Source organism: Notamacropus eugenii, chromosome 6 (assembly GCF_028372415.1).
Source record: "Notamacropus eugenii isolate mMacEug1 chromosome 6, mMacEug1.pri_v2, whole genome shotgun sequence".
Taxonomy (NCBI): Eukaryota; Metazoa; Chordata; class Mammalia; order Diprotodontia; family Macropodidae; genus Notamacropus; species Notamacropus eugenii.
This window is the reverse complement of record NC_092877.1, coordinates 141,411,150-141,431,733: the sequence shown is the minus strand read 5'-3', so window position 1 is coordinate 141,431,733 and position 20,584 is coordinate 141,411,150. Positions and strand designations below refer to the sequence as shown.

At 36.7% G+C, this 20,584-nt stretch overlaps 1 long non-coding RNA gene across 2 annotated transcripts in view; it reads right to left on the bottom strand.

Annotated features, from left to right (window-relative positions):
• LOC140511897 (uncharacterized) overlaps positions 1–20,584 on the bottom strand; it is a 134,724-nt gene that overhangs the window by 67,369 nt on the left and 46,771 nt on the right. The gene's annotated exons all lie outside the window — the stretch shown is intronic.

The window sequence follows — 20,584 nt, the reverse complement described above, 5'->3', positions numbered from 1 at the left end:
ACTGAGGCCCAAAGAATGAACAGGCTTGCATAAGACTGAATAGTTAGTAACAGAGTGAATTCTCATGTAGATATGGTGATTCTGTTTCTTATGCCCTTTCCTCTTAGGTGATGTTGTTGCCTCAAATTCAAAGGTACCTTCTCTAGGAAGCTTTCCCTGATTTTTCAGTCAGCAGTAACCTCCGACCTTTCCAAACCTCACAAAACAATGTGTTTGTACCTCATATATATTCATTGTATTTTCTTAAGAAATACAGTGGTTTGTATTGGCATAACATCCATCCTTCCATCCATCCATCATCCATCATCCATCCATCCATCCATCTATCCATCCATCTTTCTACCTGTCTATCTATCTATCTATCTATCTATCTATCTATCTATCTATCTATCTATCTATCTATCTATCTATCTACCTACCTACCTACCTACCTACCTACCTACCTACCTACCTACCTACCTATCTATCTATCTATCTATCTATCTATCTATCTATCTATCTATCTATCTATCTATCTATCCATCTATCTATCTAGGAGGCAACTAGATGGTGCAGTGAATAGAGTGCCAACCTGAAGTCAGTAAGACACCTCTTCCTCAGTTCAAATCTGGCCTCAGATATTTACTAGCTTCATGACCCTGGGCAAGTCCCTTAACCCTATTTGCCTCAGTTTCCTCATCTGCAAAATGAGTTGGAGAAGGAAATGGTAAACCACTCCACTATCTTTACCAAGAAAATCTCAAATGGGGTCCTGAAGAGTAGGACATAGCTGAACAACAAAATCTTTATGAAAGTAAGGGTAAGGGGCAAGTGCTTATTTATACAAACATACATACATACATACATGCACACATACATGCACACGTCTTTATATATACATACACATATGAGACTATAAAAGAATTCTCATTTACAATCTTTTTGCAGATTTGATTCATGCAATAGTCCTGTAACATACATAGCACAAGCAGTGTGATTAGCATTTTGTAGATGAGAAAACAGGACTAGAAGATTTAGGGGACTTGGTGAAAGTCATACATATGAGAAGCAGATCCAAGGCTCAGTTCTAAGTCTCCTGTTTCTAAGTCTAGTAGTCTTTCCAGTGGACCACACTGACTCTTTATGGAGCTCTGAGTTAGGTCTCCTGCAGGGAGATGATATAGGTCAAAAAATAGGGCAATTACTGGAGGTGAGAGGAAATCCCTTTCTAGGGAAAGATGGGTCCTTTCTAAAGCAGAGTCCTAGACTAGATTAATTAGGCTGATGTCTGAGAGCCTGGCTAAGGTTCCCCCTGGCTTTACTCTCAAGAGATGACACATGGATGAAGCAGACTATTTTCTCCTTTGTTATGCTTTGTATTGTTCATGATTTCTTCCATTCATTTTAATTCTTCTATGTAAGATGACTCATGTGAAAAGGTGTGTAGTAGGAATGCATGTATAGAACCCATATAAGGTTGCATGCCATCTTGGGGAAGGAGGGGGAGAAAATTTGGAACTTATGGAAGTGATTGCTAAAACTGAAAACAAATAAATTAATAAATTTAAAAAAAAAAGATGACCCATGGGAAAGAAAATAGTGTTCTTGGTAAAGGTGATGCCATTCAGATCAGATGTAAGACCCTGAATGATTCTGGTGCCCCAGGCTAATCAAACAGCCTGGTGCCCATCACAAAATTACAGAGGGGTATTAATTCCAGCGTCCTGGCCAAATCCAGATATGAGGCTCCCTGCTCTTTCAAACTCATGGCATAAGGGTTAGCTGGAAAAAAGAATCATTTTCTTCACTTCCTGTCCTCAACAGCTGTAGAATATTGGGTGGGCTTTACAGGAAGACTACTGTGGGGTTTTTGCAGAGTTAATACATTTAGAGTCTTTAAAACCAATGTTATTTTACATTTCTAGGGATAAGGGGAGGAGAAATACTAAAGAACTATTAGATTGGATTGATTCAATTACAACTTATAATGAAATCTCCCTAAAAGCAATGTTTCTATTTCCTGAAAAGAAAATGACAAAGAAAATAATTCTCATGAGGAAAAAAAGATTATTTGTGAGGTGAAGCTTCTTCAGATCTGGAAGGATAGAGCATTTCCAAATAAGCAATGTAATACAAGAGACAAAACTGGAATATCCCCAGTAAGCAGCAGAATATTCCATTGTGAGTGGTTCCCCATGCTTGTTATTCAAGAGAAAATGGTTCTTTGAAGGGTCTTAGTAAAGGTATTATATGGTATCTTTTGCTAGAAAATGTCTGTTTAGACATAAACCTTTTTCTGTTTTATTCTTGAAAAAAATCTTAAAAAACCCAAACCCCACAAAGGTTCATCTAGTCCACTGAAAATATCAAATTTATTTTCATAAATGAAATCTTTGGGAAGATGAGGGAATGGGTCAAAATCCTGTCTCCTCCTTGTCCTACTACTATCACTATTTTTGAAAATATCTATTAATGCCTAGGATCTGTTTATTTTAACTTGAATCTGACCCTTTGGCTCTCTATCCACCCTGGTTATTTGTTTCTGTGTGGTGTGCAAAAGTAGAATTATCCGTTACCTCTTTAGGGTTGAGGTGAGAGAACTTAACATATAGCCATCAGGTCATGAAAGATGTTTGCTATAAGACAGAGATTCAGCTTATCTGTTTTTAAACTAAGCCACAGTCATTTTGTTTGAAGAGAAAAGAAGTGTAAAACATTAGTAAGTAGAATTAATCTAATTAGGTCACAAGTATCTTCTATTTTCTTTCTCTCTCTCTCTCTCCCCCCCCTCCCTCCCTCCCTCCCTCCCTCCCTCTCTCTCTCTCTCTCTCTCTCTCTCTCTCTCTCTCTCTCTCTCTCACACACACACACACACATACACACGCGCACACACACACACGCACACATATACACACAGTCCTCATCTTTGTTTTAGATCTTTAAATGAGATTGATTTCTCTATAATGCCTAGTTATTTATTTTAAAATAGTTTTCTTGATACTCTTTAAAAACAAAACATCACAGTCACAATACTTCCTGTGCTCCTTCCTTACCACCTATGGCAATAGGATTTTATCTTGTAATAAAGAAGTAAAGTTATACAAAACTAAGAAATCAATTTCTGGAAATGTATGCCTCATTCTACACCTATAATTCACCACCTCTCTGCTGAAAGACTTCTGAAGCCAGGATTGTTTACTGTGTGGATCAAAGTTGTGAATTTATCAATGATGTGGTTTGATGATCATATTGTTGTCACAATAATGTCATCATTTTCTCCTTTATCTGTTTGCTCAATTCTAAATCCACTTACATATCTCCCCAAGTTTCTCTGAATCCTTCATATAATTATCTTGTCATAGTTAGCCTAAGGGTCCTATTTGCTTGTTCAAAAATGCTGCATTTAATTTCCAGATCTGTTTTCTCATTCCTATTCTTTAGTTTTCCTTTCTTTTGTCTTTTTCTAATCCATTGGTTTATTTTTCTTAGTCAAAGAACTCAAGTCAAAATAGAATGAATTTTTACTTCCTATTGGATGTCATTTGTTCTTCTTTCCCCTTTCATTTTCATTCACTCTCTTTCCTGCCGATCCTTTCTTTTCAGCTAGAAAAAACTACTTTAAAAATTAGAACTTCTCCCTTGTGACACATCAGAAAAACCTATGAACTTGATTAGAAGCAGGTTCCAAGCATGATCATGGGAAGTCTGGGAATTTTGGATTTAGAACACCTTCATTCACTTCAGACACCACGGCACCCATTTGATTATAGCAAATATCGAAAATTCATACTATCCATTGCATAGACATGACCAGTAAAATGTAAACTTCTAGAAACAGGGATTGTTTTGTTTATCTTTGCACTCTCAGTGCCTAGAGCAATGTTTTGAAATACTTAGTGCTTGTTGAATTTAATTAAGCTGATGAACATGCTTTAAGTCCTTCTGTTCTGATGAGTTTCCTTACTCTCTAGTTCACTGGTGGATCTCCAAACTATATAGGGAGTATCATCATAAATGATTAGAGGAAATCAATTAATCTTCAGAGAAAGAACATTGGAAGTGCATAGAAATTAGGAGAATTTTGTCTAAGCTATGACCTAAAGGTAGCCAGATGAAACAAAGGAATTTGAGAACATGGGACCCCAACATAAGGAGAAATTAGAATGATTGGAACAGAATTTATAACTTGTAAAGAAGAAATAATTGGCAGAATAAAAAACTTGAATTTTCAGTGACAAGTCTTACCAAAAAGACTAAAGAAAGGACAATTGATTTGGAAAGCAATTACAAAGAAGTGAATGATAATCTAGGAAGAACAAAAAGCAAAAAGCATTAATATTAAAAGAAAACATGCTCTTTATTTAAGCAAAATGTATTGAGCTTAATGACAGGATGTGTAGAAGCAACCTAGGGATGAGAGAGCTCCTAGAGAAAGACAAGTCAAAAAAAACTTGAACATCATAATGCAAGAAATAATACAAGAAAACTCTCCAGGACTTTTGAACATAGAAAAGGAAATACTACTTGAAAGAATACATATATCGTCTCCAGAAACAAAACAAAAACAAGGGTGCAGACTCCAAGACATGTAGTAGTTAAATTTAACAGTTCAATTCAGAAACAACAAATTCTGCAAGGGACCAGGAGAAAGGTCTTCAAATATAAAGGAAAAAAATGGAATAACACAAGACTATTCTGTATCTATCAGAAAACACAGAAGGGAATGGAATAATGTGTTCTGAAAAGCAAAGGAGTTTGTTATGTAGCCCAGGGTGACCTACTCTGAAAATGTGAGCTTAAATATAAATGAAAAAAAAAGAGTGAGAGCCTTCCAATAATAAAAGGTGCTTGAAATATTCTTACAAAGAATAACATACTTGAAGAGGCTGTTTTTCTCATGCAGCCCAGTCAACAGAAACACAAGACGGATGAATTAATGAATCAGCCAAAGGCAGCAACAGCAACAATTGATGGCAAGGAGACCAGTAGGAAACTCCTTTCTAAATGCACACAAGAAGACAGGAGTGAAGGCAGAAGACAGATGAAAGTAATGGTAGAGAGTTAGACCTGGAATATTTTGGACAAATGCCAGACACAATCCATTTGCAGGTGAATTAATGACCTTTGTAGAACTGCATTTCAAAACGGCAGGATGCATGGAAGAGGAGAGGGTAGGTAAAAGACAGAGAGGAATAACTGATGTGCTAAGTCAAGTCAAGGGTGAAAATGAGAGGAAGTTGATCCCTGTGATCTCTCAGGAAGAGAGGAACCTATTAGGGGAATGGGTGAAAAGGAAGGGCGAAGGATTGAAAGAGGAAGAAAATGAGAAATCCTTATTTTGGTGTTGGGATGGGATTCTACTAATGAATGCTCCTATAGGTGAAGAGGGATGTACTGTGAAGGGAGATAGGGACCAGGTGCTAGATGTTGTCTGTGGGCTTGAAAAGATGACTGACTCAGCCTCAGGGGGTAGAGAGAAGTTGAAATTCTGGGAACAACTGGTGTTTGGGAGAGTGGGAGGACATGGAGCTTTTTGAGGTTAATAAGGGAAGAAGGTGGATGGAAGGAGGGTTTAGGTCAGTGATGAGCTGCTTAATCAGGAACATGGGAATCCTGTCATGAGGCATTGTCCTCTCTGTCATCTGAAGGAATTTATATTTTTCTGAGAGTGAGGCACAATGAAAAAAGGGAATTAGTGGGGCAAGCTCTAGGCATTGGTAAAAACTACTCTGAGGGGAAAGTCCAGAATGGATACACCAGAAATTTAGATTCCCTGAAAAATGCAGAGAATAGAGAGGGACCTCATAAGTATAGGAATCATAAATCAAAGAAGGAGGATCTGGAGTAGACAAAAATAAAGAATGGATAATGAAGAAAGTAAGTGAAAGAAATTTTCTCTACAAAAATAAATTTAAAAAACTTAATGAACACAACTTGATGAAGGGAAATGGAGAAAAGAGGAATCTACTTGATGAAGAGGAAAAAAAGAGAAGAATTAAATAACCTGATTAAAAACAGAAAATAAAAAGAAACAAAACCTCAAAGTGAAAAGAGTGCTAAAAGAGAATGTGGGATCAGGCATAAGAGGAAGAGGTCCAGTGGGAATAGGGTCACCTTAAAAAAAAAGATTCAACAAAAGTTACTGAAGAGATATTATGCCTAGTTTATAGTAGAAGAGGGAAAAAAATCATAACTTGAAAAAAATATGAAACAAATGAAGATATAAACCTACTTCTCATAATTTTCAATGTGAATGGATTAAGCAATAAATAAAACAAAGGGACAAATGAATGACAGATAGGATAAGAAAACAAAACCCAACAATCAATCTGTTGCTTATGAGAAACACATTTTAAAAACAAAGATAAATCATGGAGCCACAATGGTGGATTAGAGGCAGCACTAACCAGCTGAACTTTCTCAGTAGTTGCCCCTAAAAAACTTCAAAATAATGCCCCAAATCAAATTTTGGAGAGGCAAAACAAACAAAAGATCAGGGTGAGACATGGTTTCAGACTAAGAAAATTTAGGGAGTAAGCCAGAGAGGTCTGTGACACCAGAGTGAAGGCCAATCTGGAGCACACATAGCCCAACACCAGCAGTGGGCATTGGAATCAGCAACAGCTGTTAGCAGCTTATGGAACTGTTTGCTCAGAGATGGTAAAGGGGTCAGACCTGATCAGAAAGAGATTACAAGGGACTCCTTGCTGGCACTGGATGAACTTGGCACTGACTGGCAACTCTATTGTTGCAAATGCAGTTCTGGATTGCAGTTCTAGGACAGAGAAGAGAGCTTATGATTGGTAACAAGGAAGAAGGGACCCTTGTCTCAGTTCTAATAGGGCTGAGAGGAACACTAGCACTTGTGACTGCAGGAGAATATGGGACCAGGGCCAAAAGCAATATGAGCACTTGCAGTTTCAAGGGAGCAGGAGCCTTTCCTGGGTAAAGAGCAGAGCTCAGACCAGGAAATTAGTGACCACATACTCTCCCCAGATCACCATAACCTTGGACTGAAAACTTGTAACTTCCCCAGAATGAGCTCTGAAAATAGCAGCAAGAAAAAGCCTGAAGCTTGGGACAAGGCTTCCATATCCCAAGGAGAACAGAGGCCAACTTTTACATAAAATTAAAAATCAAGAAAGAGGCTGGAAAAATGAACAAACAGTAACAAAAGAACTTGACCATGGAAAGCTACCACAGTGGCAAGGAAGATCAAGACATAAACTCAGAAGAAGAAAACAATGTGAAAAAACAACTACAAACAATGCCTCAAATGTAAATGCTAATTGAAAAAAAAGCCTACCAAGAATTTCTAGAAGAGTTAAAGAAAGAAATAAGAGTAATAGAGGAAAAAACTTGGAAATGAAGTGAGAGTGATATGAGACAATTATGGAAAGGGAATTAACAGTTTGGTGAAAGAGGCAAAAAGAAAAGACTGAAGAAAATATTGCCTTAAAAAACAGAATTGGTCTAAAGGTAAAAGAGGCATAAAAATTGACTGAAGAAAAGAACTCCTTTAAAATAAGAATTGACCCAATGGAAAAAGAAATTCAAAAGCTCATTAAGGAAAATATCCTTAAAATTAGAATTAGGCAAGTGGAAGCTAATGACTGCATGAGATATCAAAAAACAATAAAAACAAAGTAAAAAGTAAAAAGAAAATAGAAGAAAATGTGAAATATTTCTTTGGAAAAACAACTGACTTGAAAAATAAATCAAAAGAGATATTTTAAGAATAATTGACCTGTCTGAAAGTCATGATTTTTTTAAAAAGCACTTAGCTATCATATCTCAAGAAATAAAACAAAAGAACTGCTCTGATATCTTAGATGTAGAGAGTGAAATAGAAATTGGAAGAATTCACCAATCACCTTCTGAAAGAGATCCCAAAATGAAAACTTCCAGGAATATTATATCCAAATTCTGGAGTTCCCAGGTCAATTAGAAAATATTGCAAACAGCCAACAATTCAAATCTCGTTGAGCCACAATCAAGATTTAGTTGCTTCCATATTAAAGGAGCAAAGGGCTTAGAACATGATTTCCAGAAGGCAGAGGAGCTAGGATTGCAACCAAGAGTAAATTGAGTACAATCCTTAGGAGAAAAATACATATTTAATGAAACAGAAGACTTTTAAGCATTCTTGATGAAAAAACCAGAGCTAAATAGAAAAACTGACATTCAAACACAAGACTCAAGAGTAACATAAAAGGATAAACATGAAAGTAGAATCATAAAGGACTCAAAGTTAAACTGTTTATTATTCCTATATGGGAAGATGATACATTTAACTCCTAAGAACTCTGTAATTTGGGAAAACAGTTAGAAGGGGTCTACATAGACAGAGGGGATGAGTGCAAACTAATTATGATGGGATGATCTCCAAAGAAAGTAAATAAAGAGATGAAAAAGAGAGATGTGCTAGGATAAGGGGGAAGGGAGAGTCACAATGGGGAAAATTTTCTCACATAAAAGAGGCACACGAAGAAGAACTTTTACACTGGAGGGGAAAATAGTGGGAGGAGGTCGCAGGTAACGGAATTGGTGCACAGAAGGAATAGATAGATGGATAGATAGATGATAGATAACTAGATAAGCAGATAGATAGACAGATAGATACATAGATACACAGATACATAGATATATAGATGTAGATATAGATATAGAAATACAGAGAGAGAGACAGAGAGAGAGAGACAGAGAGACAGAGAGAGACAGAGAGAGAGAGACAGAGAGAGAGAGAGAGAGAGAGAGAGAGAGAGAGAGAGAGAGAGAGAGAGAGAGAAACACTCAGTTGTATATAGAAATCTATCTTACCCAAAAGGGAAATAGGAGGGAAAGGGGATCAGAGAAAAGGGAGAAGAGCGTGATAACAGGGAGGAGAGATTAAGGGAGCAGGCAGTGATTGAAGTGAAACAGACTTCTGAGGAGACACAGGCTAAAAAGAAAAAGAGAAGAATAAACAAGAAAATGGGATGGAGAGAAATGACTGAAGGTGGATGGGATTAGCTCACCCATAAAACAGAAGGGAATAGTAGAATGGATTAGAAATTAGAATCCAACAACATGTTTACAAGAGACACACTTGAACAGAAAGACAATGAATGAAAATAAAAGTCTGGAGCTGAATCGAATGACTATACTTCAGCTGAAGTAAAAAAAGACAGAGACAGCAATCATGATCTCAAACAGAGCAAAAGCAAAAATAGACCTAGTTAAAAGAGGGAAGGAAGGAAATTTCATCTTGTTAATAGTTCCCATAGACAATGAAATAATATAATTTCTTTTACAAGTTTCTCTAATAAAGGCCTTATTTCTCAAATATTAGAGAGAATTGAGCAAAACTGAGTCAAAGGATGTGAAAAGGCAGTTTGCAGAAGAAATCAAAGCCATCTGTAGTCACATTTTAAAAAAATAACTAGTGACTGAAGAAATGGAAATTAAACCAGTTTGGGGGCACTACCTCACATCTATCAGAAATGACAAATGTTGGAACAAATGAATGAAAATACGTACACCAATACATGGTGTCTACAGTTGTGAACTGTTTTAACCATCTTGGTGAACAGTTTGCAATTATGCCCCATGGACTATAAAACTGGGAATGAATCAGAAATACTGCTATTAGGGCTGAATCTCAAAGAGATCAAAGAGAAGGGAAAAGAGTCTATTTGTACAAAAACATTCGTAGTAGCTCTTTTTTGTAGTGGCAAAGAATTGGAAACTGAGGGAATACCCATCTATTGGGGAATGGCTGAACAAGTTGTGGCATATAATTGTGATGGAATACTATTGTGCTATAATAAATGATGAGCAGGATGGTTTCAGAAAAACCTGGGAAAATTGATGTGAACTCATGCAAAGTGAACTGAGCAGACCTAGGAGAATATTGTACAATCCTTACAATTAAGGATGATCTAGTGTGAAAGACTTTGCTACTCTGATTAAGACAATGATCCAAGACAATTCCAAAGGACTTATAATGAAAAAATGCAATCCACCTCCTAAAAGAGAACTGATGAACACTTTTTTAAAATTTGTTTATTTAACTTTTAACTTTCATTTTCACAAAATTTTGGGTTCCAAATTTTCTCCCCATTTGTCCCCTCCTCCCACCCCAAAACACCAAGCATTCTAATTGCCCCCATCACCAATCTGTCCTCTCTTCTATCATCCCTCCCTTCCCTTGTCCCCATCTTCTCTTTTGTTCTGTAGGGCCAGATAACTTTCTATACCCCATTACCTATATTTCTTTATTTCCTAGTAGCAAGAACAGTACTCGACAGCTGTTCCTAAAACTTTGAGTTCCAACTTCTCTTCATCCCTCCCTCCCCATCCATTACCTTTGGAAAGGCAAGCAATTCAATATAGGCCATATCTGTTTAGTTTTGCAAATGACTTCCATAATAGTCGTGTTGTGTAAGACTAACTATATTTCCTTCCATCCTATCCTGCCCCCCATTGCTTCCATTCTCTCTTTTGATCCTGTCCTTCCCCAAGAGTGTTGACTTCAAATTGCTCCCTCCTCCCATTGCCTTCCCTTCCATCATCCCCACCCCCCTGCTTATCCCCTTATCCCCCACTTTCCTGTATTGTAAGATAGGTTTTCATACCAAAATGAGTGTGCATTTTATTCCTTCCTTTAGTGGAATGTGATGAGAGTAAACTTCATGTTTTTCTCTCACCTCCCCTCTTTTCCCCTCCATTAAAAAGTCTTTTGCTTGCCTCTTTTATGAGAGATAATTTGCCCCATTCCATTTCTCCCTTTCTCTTCCCAATATATTTCTCTCTCATCACTTAATTTCATTTTTTTAAGATATGATCCCATCCTATTCAATTCACTCTGTGCGCTCTCTCTCTCTCTCTCTCTCTCTCTCTCTCTCTCTCTCTCTCGCTCTCTGTGTGTGTGTGTGTGTGTGTGTGTGTGTGTGAAATCCTACCCACTACCCAGATACTGAAAAGTTTCAAGAGTTACAAATATTGTCTTTCCATGTAGGAATGTAAACAGTTCAACTTTAGTAAGTCCCTTATGACTTCTCTTTGCTGTTTACCTTTTCATGGTTCTCTTCATTCTTGTGTTTGAAAGTCAAATTTTCTTTTCAGCTCTGGTCTTTTCATCAAGAATACTTGAAAATCCTCTATTTCATTGAAAGACCAATTTTTCCCCTGAAGTATTATACTCAGTTTTGCTGGGTAGGTGATTCTTGGTTTTAGTCCTAGTTCCTCTGACTTCTGGAATATCATATTCCACTCCCTTTGATCCCTTAATGTAGAAGCTGCTAGATCTTGCGTTATCCTGATTGTATTTCCACAGTACTTGAATTGTTTCTTTCCAGCTGCTTGCAATATTTTCTCCTTGACCAGGGAACTCTGGAATTTGGCCACAATATTCCTAGGAGTTTCTCTTTTTGGATCTCTTTCCAGTGGTGATTGGTGGATTCTTTCAATATTTATTATGTCCTCTGGTTCTAGAATATCAAGGCAGTTTTCCTTGATAATTTCATGAAAGATGATGTCTAGGCTCTTTTTTGATCATGACTTTCAGGTAGTCCCATAATTTTTAAATTGTCTCTCCTGGGTCTATTTTTTAGGTCAGTTGTTTTTCCAATGAGATATTTCACATTAGCTTCCATTTTTTCATTCTTTTGGTTTTGTTTTGTGATTTCTTGGTTTCTCATAAAGTCATTGGCCTCTATCTGTTCCATTCTAATTTTGAAAGAACTATTTTCTTCAGTGAGCTTTTGGATTTCCTTTTCCATTTGGCTAATTCTGCTTTTGAAAGCATTCGTTTCCTCATTGGCTTTTTGAACCTCGTTTGCCAATTGAGTCAGCCTATTTTTCAAGGTGTTATTTTCTTCAGCATTTTTTTGGGTCTCCTTTAGCAAGGTGTTGACCTGCTTTTCATGCTTTTCTTGCATCTCTCTCATTTCTCTTCCCAGTTTTTTCTCCACCTCTCTAACTTGATTTTCAAAATCCTTTTTGAGCTCTTCCATGGGCTGAGCCCATTGAATATTTATTCTGGATGTTTGGGATACAGAAGCCTTGACTTCTATGTCTTTCCCTGATGGTAAGCATTGTTCTTCCTCATCTGAAAGGATGGGAGGAGATACCTGTTCACCAAGAAAGTAACCTTCTGTGGTCTTATTTTTTTCCCCCTTTTGTGAGCATTTTCCCAGCCAGTTACTTGACTTCTGAGTTTCCTCTCCACACCCACTTTGCCTCCAGATCTGCCCAACTAGTGCTTAGGGGCTGAGATTCAAATACTGCTTCCCAGCCTTAGGGCTTTGGTGGGGACAGGGCTGCTATTCAGTGTGAGATTAAGTTCAGGTGCTCAGGTGGGGGCAGGGCCACCACATGGGGCTCAGTTCCCTCCGGGGGTTTATGCAGAGACCTTCAACAATGGGTCCAAGCTCCTGCCTGCTTTGGGAGCCCTTGTCTGCTGCTGCTTCCTCTGCTGCCTCCCTAGGGGGCCTGAGTTATGGAGACACATCGCTCCCCTCTTGGCAAGCTGAAAAGACCCTGTCACTGACCTTTGGCACCTGTGGGTGGAGGGACCTTTGCCTGCTCGGATCTGCTCCTCTCAGTGGAGCATGGCCAAGGCAGGGCTGGGCTCTGCTCCAGGTCCGGGGTGTGACAGACCTTTGGTGTCAGTTTTTCAGGTCTCTCTGGAACAGAAATCTCCTCCACTCCATTGTTCTGTGGCTTCTGCTGCTCCAGAATTTGTTGGGAGTTCTTCTTTACAGGTATTTTATGGGCTGTGGGTTAGGAGCTAGCATATGTGTATCTTTCTATTCCACCATCTTGTCTCCTCCCTCTGAACTAATGAACTCTTAATGGAAACTAAAGCATGTTTTCTTTTCTTTTCTTTCTATTTTTTGTCTCTGTATTCTTTTGCAATATGGCTAATATGGAAATACCTTCTGCATGATTTCACATGTAAGATAAAAGGAGACATGGATAAATGGAGACATGTTGAAACTGAATGCCAAATTTGAATTATACAAAAAATCATATTTGGTAGAAAAAATGGTTAACTGTCTGTAATAGAATTCACAGTTTCACATACAATTCACTTTTTTTGTCCTGAGTATAAATAAAAATATTCACATTTGTTGATTGTGCTTATAATAAACATACATTAAATTTTAAAACAAAACTACCATAGAAATAGAAAAAAATCTTCTGGTAACACATATATAATCTGATGCAAAGTGATGTGAGAAAGATCAGTAGATCATTATGGAGAGTAACGTCAATGTTGTAATGATGATCAACTGTGAAAATCTTGGCTACTCTGATCAACATAAAGATTCATGACACTTCCAAAGGACCCATGGTGAAAAAATGCTATGCACCTCCAGACAGAGAAATTATGAACTCTGAGCATAAATTGAAATATAATTTTTCTATTTTATTTTTTGTTTTAGTAATATTGTTATTATGGAAATATATTTTGCATGATTTCACATGTATAATTAATAGCATGTCATCTTAGTGAATAGGGGAAGGAGTAGGGGGTAGGAAGAGAATTTGAAACCCAAAATTTCAAAAGAAATATTAAAAAATATCTAAATTTTAAAAAGACATAACCAATTAAAACTGAGTGTATAAAAAATTAATATGAATTTAGAGAATCCAAAAAAAAGGCAAGATTTGCTGTTAGGCTATGTGACAGAGCAAAAACAAATATTCAAAAAATAAAAAAGATAAACAAGAAAACTACATATTGCTTCATTATAAATTATTAGCATCCAAATTAATAAAGGAAATATTAACTGAAGTATATGAAGACATAAACAACAGTATAATAGTGAGAGGAGAAGCCCCTCTCTGGGTGTTGGATAAGTCTAACAGAAAGATAAACAAAAGGAAAAATATTGAACTGAACAAATTGCTGGAAAAACTAGAGTTAAAAGACTTATGATATCTTCTAAACGAGATGATAAAAGAATATACATGCTTCCCAGTATCACATGGAGCTTTTACAAAAAAATAACCATGTATTAGGGCATAGAGATATGGCAAACAAATATAGAAAGGCAGTCATAATACAATAAAAATAATTATTGGTTCAGGGAAAACACACACGTGCACGCACACACACACACACATGAAAAAGACCCAAATGGAGACAGCAATAAAATCCTAAATTCTGAGTGGGGCAAAGAAAAATTTCAGAAACATAACTGCAGAAAAAAAATGATGGCACACCAAATTTTCTGGGGTGCATCTAAAGCAGTCTTCTGGGGGAAAAAGTCACATCCCTATAAATCTACAATAGCAAAATAGAAAAAATGTGGAAATGGTGAACTGAATATGCATCTAAAAAAATTAGAAAGCCAACAAATAAACAAGGTTAAAATAAGCACAAAAGAGGAAATATTTTAAAATGGATGAGGAAACAAAAAAGGTAAAAATGATAAAATTAAAATTGGATTCTTCAAGAAGAATGTCTCATATTGATAAACCTTGATCAAAAAGAAGAGAGCAGAAAATCATATCAACTAAATAGGAAATGAGTAAAATAAAGTCATAACAAAATCAGAAGAAATAAACAGGAATGATCATTTGCCATGATTATATGTTACATTATGTTGTATCATATTGTATTGTCATATCATGTCATGTTGTGTTGTATCATTTCATATCACACTGTATTGTATCACATCATATTATAAGTGATCACACATATGCCTACAAAACAGAGTACCAAAAATAGGGTAATGGTTTCAAAAATATTACATGCTCAAAACATTAAAAGACCGTATGGAGATCTTAAAGAACCCAATACCAGAAAGGGAAATAGATTTAACCATAAAGCTGCTATCAAGGAAAAAACTTAGACCTGAAGGATTCGTGGTAGAACTCTGTCAAACCCTTAAAGAACAGTTAATACCAATACTTGACAAATTATTGTCAAAAATTGAGAAAGAAAACACCCTACTAGAATCCTCTAATGTGACAAATATGGTCCTAATGCCTTAAATGAGGAAAGATAAAACTCAGAAAGAAAAGTATAGACCAATATTATTAATGAATATTGTCTCAAAATATTAAAATCGTGTCTGACAGACTGCAGGCATTATCAAGAAATCATTCATTGTGACCAAGTCGGATTTATAGCAGGGATGCAAGTATGGTTCAATATTAGGAAAACAGTGAACATAATTAATCACATTAAACCAAAACATCCTCCAAACCACATGATTTTCCCAACAGATGTAGAAAAAGCCTTTGACAAAGTGCACCACTCTTTTCTGCTAAAAACCCTACAAAGCATGAGCATAAAGGGACCATTTTTTGATATAAAAAATTTTATCTAAAAACCAAAAAGCAATGGGAACACACTAGAACTTTCTAGAAAAACATGAGAGCAAACCAAGAATGCCCACGCTCTGATTATTTGATATAATTCTAGAAACACTATTAACAGCAATGAGACGAGAAAGAAATTAAAAGCTAAAGACAGATAAAGAAGAAAAAAAACTACCTCTATTTGTTGATGATATGATGGCATATTTAGAAAATCCTTGAGAATCAGTTGATATTAATTGAGACAGTTAATAAATTCAACAAAGTTGCCCACTACAAAATAATCAAAAAGCAACTATGTTTCTATATAATTATAGCAACAAATACAAAAAGAAACAATAAAAGAGGAAATTCCATTTCAAATAAATACAAAATACATAAAATAATCTGGGGATCTATTTACTAAAGCACACAAAGGATTTCTATACATTCAATTATAAAGTGCTCCTTAAAGAAATTAAGAAAAAAATAACTCCAAGAATATTCAGTGGTCGTGGCTAGACCATGCCACTATAATAAAAACTACAATTCTACTAAAATTAATTTCCACTTTTAATGCTATCTAAATAAATTAACACGGGTATACTTTATAGAACTTGATAAAAGAGCAAAATTCATTTGGAAAAAACAAGACATGATGAAAAGAGGTTGAGACAAAGGAGAAATAATGTTTCCAGACTTCAAACTGTATTATACAACAGTAGTCATTAAAATCATCTGGTATTGGTTAAAGAGTAGAGAGATAGATCAAAGGCATATACTAGACAAGGGAGAATCAGAAGTGATGGAATTCAATAACGTAGTGTCTGATAAAATGGTAAACAAATTACCTGGGGAAAAATATTCCTTATCTGAAAAAAGCTTCTAGGAAAATTGAAAAGTAATCTGACAGAAATTGGGTTTAGATAACAGCTTATATGATATTGTTCTAATATGTTCTAAATGGATATGCAACCTTAATGTTAAAGATCATACTAGAAAAAAATTAGAAGATTGGAATAACAGATCAAATACCTCTCACAATCATGGGTATTAGATGTATTCTTAATCAAATGAGAGATAGAGGTAACTGCAAAAGATAAAATAAGCTACCTTTCACTACATAAAATTGAAAGGCTTCTGCACAGACAAAATACATGCACCTAGGATAAGAAGGGAAATGGTCAGATGGGGGGAGAATAATTGCATCACATTTCATTGGTAAGGGTTTTATATCCAAGATATATAAATGATAGGTAGATAAGCAGCTGGATTTTGTTTTTATTCATTCATTTCATTTTGTTCATTCATTGCATCTCACTCTTCAGACCTCATTTTTCAGATTTTCTTGGTAAAAATACTGATATGGTTTGCCATTTCCTTCTCCAGCTCATTTTACAGATAAAGAACAGAGGCAAACAGGGTTAAATGACTTGCCTATGGTCATACAGCTAGTAACCATCTGAGGATGGGTTTGAAATCGTGAAAATGAGTTTTCCTGATTCCAAGACCACTGTTCTAGCCATTGCACCACCTAGCTTCTAGATAGACATTGATAGCCATTCTCCAAATAGATAAGTAGTCAAAAGATATTGAACAGTTGTCAAAAGAAGCGCAAATTATCTACAACCACATGAAAGAATTGTCCAAGTCACTAATAATAATAAAAAGAATTTAAATAAAAACAACACTGAGGTTTCACTTCATATTCAGCAAATTGGCAAAATTGACAAATTGGTCATGACTGTGGCAACAGTCAATGTTGAAGGGATTGGAGGATGATGGACACACTGGCACATTGTTGGTGGAACTGTGAAGCGATATAGCCACTTTGGAAAGCACGTTGAAATTATTCAAACAAAATGACTAAAATGTCCACATCCTGTGAATTAGAGCCTCCAATACTGGGCATATACCCCCGAGGAAGCCGTTGATGAGCAGTCCCCACATACGCCAAAATATATAGCAGCACTTTTTGTTGTAGTAAGGAATTGGAAATAAAATAGAAGTCCATCAATTGGGGAATGTCTACACAAATTGTGGTATATGAAGTAATGAAATATTACTGTCCTGTAAGAAACAATGTGTGATGAATATGGAGAAGGACTGAAAAATTCATGGGAACTGATGTAGAGTGAAGATAACAATATACATCATGACTACAACAATACAAATGTAAAGAATACTGTCACAATAAAATCAAAAGTGATCACTTTGATCAAAAGTAAACAATATTATAAAGACCAAGAATGACTTGAAAGAAGAGATATGAAAGGACATCCTTAGCCCACTCCTTCATGGAAGTGTTACACATTGCACATGTTCTAGAACTTTTCCAAGATATCGATCAATTGTGCTGATTTTTTCCTTTTATTGATGAGTGGGGATTTGTTCTATAAAGGTTAGATTCAGACAAAGGGACACCCTTGCAGACCTAGAGGGCCACATATAGTCTCAAGGTCACAGGTTCCCCACCCCTATAGTAGAATAATTTGCATTTATCTGATATATTGACATATATGAAAAAGCAAAGGGTTTCACTAAGGAAGTATACAACCTAAGCACCAGCTGTTTTTTACTGATAGCAAAGAGGGATAGACCCTTATCTCTCCCTCTGTCTTTCTTTTTCCTGAACCTGAACGGGACACAGGGTAAGGTTGGTTATCAAATACTCCAAGATTCAGCTCAGAACTAGGGAGCTCTAAGTTAACTTCTTTACTAGGCAATGGGAAATACAGTGCCTTGGCCAATCTAGCAGTTAAGCTTGGCCAACTCACCAGTCATCTCCAGATAGTTTCTTAGCATCCCATCAGTTCTGATCACCACTATCCATGTTCCCCAAACAGATGGGCTATATCCTTCGCATGTGAATGCCTGAAATGTCACCTCCTCTAGTAAGAATAGGAATCCTAACACAGTTTCTGGGTAATTAATAATAAATTTATTTATTATAGTTAGTAAATAATCAACAAATTGAGGATATTGATTTCTTTCATAACCAAAGAGGCCTCTGGAGAGCATCTAATGTTTAAGTACCCTTGGAAGAGTGAGTGTTCCCAGCACGCAGAAATGGACTCTGATTGGTTAGCGATTAATGAGAGAATGACTGTTATAATGAGAAGCAGGCTTATTCTAATGAGGGGTTGGGAGACATGACTTTGATCATGTCACTCTTACATAAAGAGACTCATCTCAGGCTAGACCACTCCTGCCTTGGACAGTCTAGACAGAAGGGCCTATTCTCTGCCCAGTCTATGAACAATGAATGATTGTATGTAAGAATTTCACCTGGATAAGATGGTCAGGGTGGAGTGAATTCTTTGGGCAAGGTCAGAAATGTCTTTGAAGGGCTGAGTTTTCAGCGAGGAAATAGAAAGAGAGAAAAAAGACCTTGACCCTTCCCAATACCCCAGTATTAGTCATTGGTTGTTGCCAAACACTTTTCTCCGTACCAAGGTAATGGCTATTGAGTAAAGAGAAAGTAGTGTATGTGAGAGATATTATGGAGATGGTTCCAGCATGATCTGACAGTATGGGTAAGGAGAAGGGGCATCTTTTCATCTGAGACAGGAGATAGTAGGGAAAATGTCTGAATGATGTGAGATGAAGAGGAACTTTGGCAAATGGTCTCAGTTTTTTTAAGTGAAGTATGAGAGAGGGGACTCAGGTTATCGGACACTTGAGGAAAGACAAGTGGGCTTGGAACAGCTGTTTATCAGGATGCAAGAGTGAATCTCTGTGAGGAGAAAAAGAATTACTTTTCAGCAGAGGCTCAATTTAGAAATATAGTTTTCTTTTTTCTCTCCTGCTTTAGTATTTTAAGGAAAATTTGAGTTTGCTGGCAAGTTTTCAACCTGGTAGGTAGGAAGGATGATGGATTTGGAGCTATCAAGTCTAGGTTTGTATCCTAGCTCAGCTTTTACACTGGGAAAGGAATCTTTGTTAACCCATCTCTCAGTCTACGATTCTTGAATTTGATAATCCTTCATTGGCTTAAGGACCAATGGCTCTGTGAGGCAGTAACAAGATTAAAACTTCCAATTTAATAGATTTCATGATTTTAAAAGGAAGGAAGAAAATAAGGATATATATATATATATATATATATATATATATATATATATATATATATATATATATATATATATATATCCTGTGCCTCACACTGGGCTGAACATTTTACAAATTTTATTTCATTTGCTCCTCACAATGCTCTTACAAGGTAGGTGCTGTCCTTGGCCCCGTTTTACAGTTAAGGAACAGAGGCAAACAGAGGTCAAGTGACTTGTCTAGGGTCACACAGCTAGTAAGTTTCTGAGGCCAGATTTGAACTCGTGATGCCAGACTTCAGCCCAGTCCACTACATTATCTAGCTGCCTCTAGAATACTAGAATATGTGTAAGACCTTATGTGAATTCCAGTTTCTGAAATCTTGGTTCTGTAGAACTATTCAGCCTAGCTAGTTTGTGACCAAAGGAAGAAAGGACATTTCTGAATGCTTTTGTCTCCAATCTTGTCTCAGCCTTGTTACTTACTACTTGTGAGAACTCAGACAAATCCCTTCCTCACTCTGGGCCTCAATTTCCTCATCTGCAAAATGGCAGGGTTGGTTGAGATGACCCCTGAGGTCCCTTCTAGCCTTAGATCTCTGGGCCTCTCCCCTTCAGATTCCAAGATGTGTACCATGTACCTCCAGCACAGCTAAATGCCTTTCTGTAACTCCATGGAACAGAGTGGGAGGGAACTCAACCTGTCAGAGCCACACAGATTTATACCTCATAATAGCTACCAATGCGCCGCAGTAAAATTTTACGTTTCAGCTAAATCACTAATGACTTTCAGGCCAGGACCAGAAATTTTAAAGTATGCTTATAAAGGGAGATGAGAGAATGTACAGACCAGCATTCTTAAGAGAGTTGTGTGTGTGTGTGTGTGTGTGTGTGTGTGTTTCATTTAGGATTATAGGACACGTGTTCATCATTTTTTGCCATCTTGATTAAATATAATTAGTCTTTGGCAAGCCATCCTTCCCCTTCTTGGATGGCTGGGTGTTTTTGCATTTTCACATGGGTTATCCACAGGAGATTATTTTGTTGCCTTATGCCTGCACTCCAGGGGTGGCCAAACTTTTTTTTCTTTATTTTTATTTTTTTTTTTTGGACATATTGGGCTACACAGTGATTTACAGATTAAGGCTCTGGCCTGTCACAGTGCCAGCAGGGATGCTGTTCTCTCTCGATGACACATCTCCCTGCTTGAAACCAGGGGCTCTCTGCTTACCCTCTCATTAGAGTGCTTAGGCCACATTTCC